A 9,086-nucleotide genomic window follows, 5' to 3' on the forward strand; every position below is an offset into this window, starting at 1 on the left:
CCAGCACAACCTGTAATTGTGAAAATTCAAAGCTAGCTCCATGAGGTGACTGCAGCGCTATACTGTGTACAGCTCATGTATTCATTCATCTCCCGATGCTAGAGACGGCCTTTCCAAGCTGCTGTGCCTAGCATTCCTGAGAACATGGCTTGGCATACTTGAGCAAACACAGCTCTCAGTAGCTCAAACAGTGCAGGTTTTTCCTTATGTATGTTGGGAATTTTCTCCGATTTTATAATTACACGAACAAGACTACAAATCCCAGAATGCAAAGGCAAATTTGTGGATTGATAGAACTGCTCCGGTGTCACCCTGGGAAAACTGAGGGCTCTGCACAGACAACATGGCTCTTCAAAACATCCATTTCTTGGATCCGGGACACTACATGATCGTATATCTCGATTTTGAAAACGCTGCCATTTCCATATCAACACTGGTCCCGGAGAAATATGTTACTACTGAAAAGCAGCTGTTTATCTGGGCGCTACAACGCTACATCGGATACTTTTATATACATGCCCATGCATAATACACAGCTCTGCCGCTCCCAACAACCAGATGCTACCGTTCGGATTTTCAGTCTATGTTCCTCTCCCCGTAGCATAAAGGGTCCTGTAGTTATAGTGCCTGGAGTCTTTGGAGTCCTTTGATCCAGCCGGTGTTTCCCTGGTGGCCAGGCCCTGGTTGTGGGGGTTTCCTGCCAGATGGCACCTCGCTCTTTTGAAAGTCGGCAGCCGACCAGCGCAGCGGGGAGTGGGGCCGGCTTCGGCGGAGGCAGGACGCTCGACTGAAACTACTCCACCTCTCTCACTTAGGGGCTGCCAGCTAACACAAGGCGGGGGAGCCAGTCTGGCATCGTATTTAGACATCCGACTATCCGGGTTTCATGGCCCGAAGCAAGGTTTGGGGGGGGTAGAGGTTCAGTTATCTGGAAAAGGGGCTATTTCTAAGTTTGGTATTACCTCAGTTTTTCTCTACAAGGATGTCTTATGAACCCTGGAGGTCAGGGGCGCTACTCTGGAGTCTCTACTCACTCCCCGGGGTCATATATGAATATACACGAGGCCACTGTATTGAGAGGGCGCCCCGCTGTGACTTGGATCGCCTCAAGGCATGAGGCTCCTCGAGACGCCACGCCTTGGCACGCCCCTCGAGGCGCTAAGCTTTGACACGCCCCTCGAGGCGCCAAGCTTTGACACGCCACTCGCCCCCCCCATGCTTTCACTGTAATAACTGTAATTCGCCTCCATGAAGTCACTATAACCTGCCCCCTCCACGCAGTGTTGTCATAGATCAGCTCTTTTAGATGTCATGAGTGACGTCATCAGTGTCGCGAGTGATCTAATATGTGGTCCACGACAGCAGCGCAAGTTATGGGTGCTCGAGAGAACTATATATACCTGGTGAGTGTCCGTGGTTTGGTTTGTTTAAAACTGTAGATTCTCACGAACACCTTCACCCAACTAGAGCGTCCCTTCAACCGGTTTATTTGACAGTGAATTTCTGAGCAGACCTCGCCAGAACGTCACTGGAAACTTGTGGTTTTAGGGAATATATATGTCTATACACATACGTACAGAGAAGTACTTGCAGATGAGTCTGCAGATGACAGGGACGGCTCTAGGCTCATGGCGGCCCTGGGCAGGGAGCGTAGGTAGGGGCCCTGGAAGAGGGGGTCCGGGCAGAGCGCGGAGGCCAGTGAAGAGGGGGGGGGGGGGAGGAGTCAGGGTGTTTGGAAGTGGAAGCCAAATCACTGGCAGGGACCGCCACACAAATGTGTATCCATCCTCAGAGGATTATTATATTAAGGATATATATTGTAGGCGTGGGCGGAAAATCCGTTCCGCTCGCGGATTTTGCGGATTTTCGGGAAATCCGCAATCCGCGAGATTTGCGAATTTCCCGCAAAATCCGCAAATCCGCGAGCAGCGGATTTTGCTCGCACTGCTCGCACTGTTCGCGTGAGTTCGCGCCCCGCGAATAAGTGCAAAATTGCAGAAATACGATCTTAGCAAAACTGAAAGTAACTACTTACCAGGTTCAAAAGTTCAGGCTCATCATTAGTAGCCATTTCCTGGAGTGCTTCCTGAGGGGCCCCTCCAGAGTTCAGTTGCCAGTTGAAACTAGTATGTGACCCTGCTCTGAACCTCAGAATAGTTACACATATGCCACAAAGGTCCTGAATTACAGCTAAGGGAGACAAGCAGGAGCCAGGCTGGAAGTTAAAATCCATTAATCAGCCCCTAATTCATTATTGTCAGTTGGGGCAGGGCAGGTGTTGTAACTAATTTTGCAACAATGAAAGCACTTAGCAAGTGCAAAAGATCACTAATCAGGGCGCACTAAGGAAGCAGGTGCCAGCTAAAAAAATATTCTGTGACACATGAATCAGCCCCAAATTAATTCAGGTCACTTGAGGCAGGGAAGGTGTGCTTTGCTTTGCCGAAAATAATGTACACTGGACAACCAGAGGGTGTGGTGATGAAACAGAGGGTGGCATGGGTGGGCCAGAGGGTGGCATGAGTAGTCAGAGAGTGGCAGTGGTGACAGAGAGTGGCAGTGATGAAGAAGAGTGTCCCAAACAGGCTGGAAACAACAAGTTCGCGAAACTTGCGACCCGACAGGTAAGTTCGCAATTTGCGAAAGTGTACAAAACCCTTGCGAACTGGCAGAAACACGGGCGAACACACAAAAAAAAAAAATCCGCAAATTCGCGGGAATTCGCGGATTTTGCGGATTGCGAATCCGCAAATCCGCAAAATTCGCGAACGCGAGATCCGCAAAATTCGCTCATGCTTAATATATTGGTGTGGTGGTCCCTGGGGTCTGGTGGCCCTGTGCAGGTGATCAGCTTGCACATGCCTAAGGCCGGCCCTGCAGATGAGCTCATTTAGACAAAAAATGTAAGCACAAAACACTCCTATTCGACCCCATTTCTGCGCGGGACTCGTTATAGGCCCATACATGCATAGATTCTGCTGCGGGTCACACACCGTCCACAGGTTCCACGGATGAGTCCAGCAGGCCTGGCTGTAGGTCCAGGGTCTGGGTTCCTGAATATCCGTTTCAGTTACTAATAGGCACTCTACCCCGATGAGAAGATGTGTTTGTAAAGGTTGTTTAGGGCACACTATTCACGTCGGCTGACACTCCTGTCCACAGCGCCCTGACATCACCCGTCTAGCGCCTGGGGGCGTCGAGGCGCTGGGCCGCAGCTGTGGCGCGTTGCCTGGCGATGCTCGACTGCTAATGATGGGGTGAGGCGCTGACGTCACTCACAGGGCAGAGAGGCGTCAAGGTTACCTGGTCTCGGTTCAAATCCGTCACCACAGGTGAAGGTGGCGAGCTGCACCCCTGAGGCGGGGGGGGGGGTGGGATGGGGGAGCTGCAGGAAAGGAACACGCGAGGCCACCTCCTCGCCGTGTGCTCCTGGACAGCTCCTGTGCGGGGTGACCTCGCCTGGACTTCTCGCCGTGTGCTCCTCGACAGCGACGTGTGCGTGGTCACCCTCGCCGTGTGCTCCTCGCCAGCGCCGTGTGCGTGGTCACCCTCGCCGTGTGCTCCTCGACAGCTCATGTCCCTCGTGCCAGGCGCCTCTTGCAACAAAACCACTAATGACGGGTTCAGGTCTCGGGGATACTTAACTTTCCTTCCATTTAATTAACACAAATCCTCGCTGAGCTGTAATCCTTCCTGGCGCCTCCTGCAACTTCAGCAGAATGTACAGCTCACAGCGTGGCTGCTGCTGACAATGGAAAAAGAAAAACAAGCACAGGCAAAGACAACAGGCCTGGTCCGGGCAAGCTAGCGTGATGCACTGGCCCACCAGCCCTGGCACTGAAGGGAACATCTTTTTGGGCGGATGTGCGCATGATTAGATAAAAAATGCTGTCACTCACAGTGCAAGAGAACCGACAGAGGAGTGGGCTGACCCCCTTCCTGTGCCGTGTGCCCTGGTGGAAGGAACCAAAATATTATTGAGGCTTTAACAGACCAATGGATGGAGAGGACTCGCCGAAAGCCGCTGTGTGCGTGTGCACTTTGAGGTTTATAATCATACGAGGCTGGCAAAAGAGGGGGGCCTGAAAACAGACATGGAGTCTTCATGAGTGTCTGCCGCCCCCCCCCCCCCCCCAGAATTCAGTTCATACCTCCCCAGCCTGTCTACAAGTATCCATCAGGTATCGACCCCTTTCCACAGACCTGAACCAACAACTTTTTAGGAATACCATCATCTCCAGCTCGGGGTTTCTGGGCCGTTTGGGGGGGGGGGGGGGGGGGGGGAAAGGGGGCTAACAGCTGCTACTCTGCTGTTCAGGAAGCTTCCTCCTGCCACCAACGAAGAGCCCCCTCTTCCGGAGTACTTAAGTATTGCAGAACCAACTTTTTAGCCAATGGCAATTTTTCTGTAGGCAGATTTGAAGAGGGGTGAAGCGGGTGGGGAGGAGAGAGGGCTCCTTAAGATGGATGGATGGATGGATGGACGGACGGATGGATGGACGGACGGATGGCCCCACAGCTGCACTAAAGTAATATCAGGGATTGACATGTACAAGGGTTAATTGCAAATTTTTCTGACACTTAAGGGCGTCCAAAGCAAACACAAGGAGATGATGGACGGAGCGCTAAACCTTTTCAGACACTCACCCCCAGTCACAGATCTGGGTTGAATCCATCCCCATTCTTTAGCTCACTTCGCCTCCTCATTTCAGACCCAACTATATGCAAATCCGTCTTGACCTTGTGCCTCCTGGGAACAGTCCAGCCCGAACTGCCAAGCCACTTCTTCCCTGGACCGGAAACAAGCATTCTGGGACCTGTTTCTGGCTAACAGCCCTCATCAGCCAGGCTAGCTTGAATCCAGCGGCAAAGTGAGCAAGGGACCCACGTCTAGGCATACCCTGCCGACGGATCACTTAAACTATCGATGTAAAAAAAACGAGTTACAAAAATATCGAGGTGAAAATATAGAATACCCAAATATCGACATCCTATCTCCAAACAGGCAAGTACCAAAAATAACAAATCAAAAATAATCGATGTAAAAAATATACTTAGTCAAAATATCGAATTTTTAAAAATGCTTTAAATTAATTAAAAATTAATTCAATAATAAATTGAATTAACTTAAACATACTTAAATCATAAAATTAGTAATTAATATAATGATTTTTTTTACAAATTAATTTGTATATATATATATATATATATATATATATACATACACACACACATAATATTAATAAAATATTTACAATATTTTTACCGTAGGATAGCTGAAAGTGTAAAATTTACTATAACCACTCCATTAAATGCAACAGTAGAGAAAGCGTTGGATAGCGTAGGGGTTAAAATTACTATTCCCACTCGACAGAGTGCAACAGTAGGGAAAGCATTGGATAGCGGGAGATTTTAAATTACTATTTCCACTCCCAAAGAGTGCAACAGTAGGGATTAGAAAAGTGAGAGGCCGTTTAGATGTTTGTGAACAATCCGTGCATTAGAATAGTGAGAGGCTCCTCGGATGTTTGTGAACAATCCGTGCATTAGAATAGTGAATGGCTCCTTGGATGCATGTGAACAATCCGTGCATTAGAATAGTGAATGGCTCCTTGGATGCATGTGAACAATCAGTGCATTAGAATAGTGAATGGCTCCTCAGATGTTTGTGAACAATCCGTGCATTAGAATAGTGAGAGGCTCCTCGGATGTATGTGACCGTGCATTAGAATAGTGAGAGGCTCCTCGGATGTTTGTGAACAATCCGTGCATTAGAATAGTGAGAGGCTCCTCTGATGTATGTGAACATACCGTGCATTAGAATAGTGAGAGGCTCCTCGGATGTATGTGAACAATCCGTGCATTAGAACAGTGAATGGCTCCTCGGATGTATGTGAACAATCCGTGCATTAGAACAGTGAATGGCTCCTCGGATGTATGTGAACAATCCGTGCATTAGAATAGTGAGAGGCTCTTCGGATGTATGTGAACAATCCGTGCATTAGAACAGTGAATGGCTCCTCGGATGTATGTGAACAACCTGTGCATTGGAACAGTGAATGGCTCCTCGGATGTATGTGAACAATCTGTGCATTGGAATAGTGAATGGCTCCTCGGATGTATGTGAACAATTCGTGCATTAGAATAGTGAGAGGCTCCTCGGATGTATGTGAACAATCCATGCATTAGAATAGTGAGAGGCTCCTCGGATGTATGTGAACAATCCGTGCATTAGAATAGTGAGAGGCTCTTCGGATGTATGTGAACAATCCGTGCATTAGAACAGTGAATGGCTCCTCGGATGTATGTGAACAATCTGTGCATTGGAACAGTGAATGGCTCCTCAGATGTATGTGAACAATCCGTGCATTAGAATAGTGAATGGCTCCTCGGATGCATGTGAACAATCCGTGCATTAGAACAGTGAATGGGACAGGCTGAGGCCCGGTTCCGGGTCCCGTCCAAAGTTGTGCACTCACATACATCAGCTGGCTGGCTCTAGTGCAGTGCACAACAGACCCCTCGCCGCCTAGACACGACTGTTTGTAGAGGCGCTAGTGTGTGTAACCTTTGAAATGGGGAGGTGGCCTCTAAAGACACATGGCCCTCCCAGGCCGTGCACAAGCAGCCCCTCCCCTCCCACACACACAGGTAGGGGGTCCAGCAAGGAAAGGACCCTGGGCAATGGGCAGGCTCTCCGGAATTAGAAAGCGACCAGCAAGGCAGCCAATCTATTCAGCAGAAAGTCGAAACTGGGCCTGCGTTCTGATATCAAAAGGTCACGTATTTCAATCTTTACCCAACAATACTGAACGCCATGAAGTAACGGACGTATTATAAGAAATAAAGTACACCAACCGCATGTTTTAAGGATCTTTGAAGTCCTGTTGCTGTTCTATGGCCTCAAAGGCACTCGACCTGTGACCCCTGTGCCCCATATGGTGACATGCCCCCTCTGTGACTTAAAAGGGCGACAGCTGTGGGTTCCAGATCTTACCCCTAGTGACGTGCATCAACAACTGCACATCTCACAGCCCCATGGACCTCAGAGGGCCGCTGAAAGGGAGGTTTTCAGACTGAAAAGGACAGAATGAGACATTCACCTAGTTTGGAAAAACAGACATGCTAAAAAAACAAGCATTTGCAATGCAATAGGTCTCGCATTTGCGAGATTTTGAGAGCTACTGGCATCCTAAATTACAATGCCTTTAATTTAAGTGTTTTGACAACCGGCAAGCGGTGCATAAAGACGCCCTTTCTACTTGTAGTCCTCGTTGACTTAATAGCACCAAGGGATTAAGTTTTGGTAGTGTTTGTGAACGCTGTACAAATGGCCATTTAATAATCATAATAATAAGAAGGATGATTATTATTATTATTATTATTAATATGAAGTTGGCTGTTCCTGTACTGAGTAAAGGAAGCTTGCCTGTTATGGTTTCCGCTGTATCCTGGTGTGTGAGAGAAACAAGTAGTGCTGCTACCAGTGCTGTACTATTCTCGACGTGAGGGAAGCTTGCACTGCTGCTGTACCTGCTCTGTGTGTGAGGGAAGCTTGCACAGCTGTGGCCTGTGCTGTACCTGCTCTGTGTGTGAGGGAAGCGTGCACTGCTGCTGCCTGTGCTGTACCTGCTCTGTGTGTGAGGGAAGCTTGCACAGCTGTGGCCTGTGCTGTACCTGCTCTGTGTGTGAGGGAAGCGTGCACTGCTGCTGCCGGTGCTGTACCTGCTCTGTGAGTGAGGGAAGCTTGCACTGCTGCTGCCGGTGCTGTACCTGCTCTGTGTGTGAGGGAAGCTTGCACTGCTGCTGCCTGTGCTGTACCTGTTCTGTGTGTGAGGGAAGCTTGCACTGCTAATGCCGGTGCTGTACCTGTTCTAAGTGTGAGGGAAGCTTGCACTGCTGCTGCCTGTGCTGTACATGTTCATTGTGTGAGGGAAGCTTGCACTGCTGATGTACCTGTGCTGTGTGTGAGGGAAGCTTGCACTGCTGCTGTCTGTGCTGTACCTGTGCTGTGTGTGAAGGAAGCTTGCACTGCTGCTGCCTGTGCTGTACCTGTTCATTGTGTGAGGGAAGCTTGCACTGCTGCTGCCTGTGCTGTACCTGTGCTGTGTGTGAAGGAAGCTTGCACTGCTGCTGCCTGTGCTGTACCTGTTCTGTGTGTGAGGGAAGCTTGCACTGCTGCTGTCTGTGCTGTACCTGTGCTGTGTGTGAAGGAAGCTTGCACTGCTGCTGCCTGTGCTGTACCTGTTCTGTGTGTGAGGGAAGCTTGCACTGCTCCTCCCTGTGCTGTACCTGTTCTGTGTGTGAGGGAAGCTTGCACTGCTCCTGCCTGTGCTGTACCGGTTCTATGTGTGATGGAAGCTTGCACTGCTGCTGTCAGTGCTGTACCTGTTCTATGTGTGAGGGAAGCTTGCACTGCTGCTGCTGCTGGTGCTGTACCTGTTCAGTGTGTGAGGGAAGCTTGCACTGCTGCTGCCTGTGCTGTACCAGTTCTGTGTGTGAGGGAAGCTTGCACTGCTGCTGCCGGTGCTGTACCTGTTCTGTGTGTGAGGGAAGCTTGCACTGCTGCTGCCTGTGCTGTACCTGTTCTGTGTGTGAGGGAAGCTTGCACTGCTGCTGCCTGTGCTGTACCTGTTCTGTGTGTGAGGGAAGCTTGCACTGCTGCTGCCGGTGCTGTACCTGTTCTGTGTGTGAGGGAAGCTTGCACTGTTCCTGCCTGTGCTGTACCTGTTCTATGTGTGAGGGAAGCTTGCACTGCTGCTGTACCTGCTCTATGTGTGAGGGAGGCTTGCACTGCTGCTGCCTGTGATGTACTTGCTCTGTGTGTGAGGGACGCTTGCACTGCTGCTGCCGGTGCTGTACCTGCTGTGTGTGTGAGGGAAGCTTGCACTGCTGCTGCCGGTGCTGTACCTGTTCTATGTCTGAGGGAAGCTTGCACTGCTGCTGCCCGTGCTGTACCTGTTCTATGTGTGAGGGAAGCTTGCACTGCTGCTGTACCTGCTCTGTGTGTTAGGGAAGCTTGCACTGCTGCTGCCTGTGCTGTGTGTGAGGGAAGCTTGCACTGCTGCTGCCGGTGCTGTACCTGT

General features: G+C 50.0%; 1 protein-coding gene and 1 pseudogene across 2 annotated transcripts in view; one reads left to right on the forward strand and one right to left on the reverse strand.

Annotated features, from left to right (window-relative positions):
* The window catches only part of C12H17orf114 (chromosome 12 C17orf114 homolog), a 102,774-nt gene that overhangs the window by 83,880 nt on the left and 9,808 nt on the right, over nucleotides 1-9,086 (reverse strand). The window lies entirely within an intron of this gene.
* The window catches only part of LOC147678780 (uncharacterized), an 80,989-nt pseudogene that overhangs the window by 24,404 nt on the left and 47,499 nt on the right, over nucleotides 1-9,086 (forward strand).

This window comes from Lissotriton vulgaris, chromosome 12 (genome assembly GCF_964263255.1).
Source record: "Lissotriton vulgaris chromosome 12, aLisVul1.2, whole genome shotgun sequence".
In the NCBI taxonomy this organism is placed as follows: domain Eukaryota; kingdom Metazoa; phylum Chordata; class Amphibia; order Caudata; family Salamandridae; genus Lissotriton; species Lissotriton vulgaris.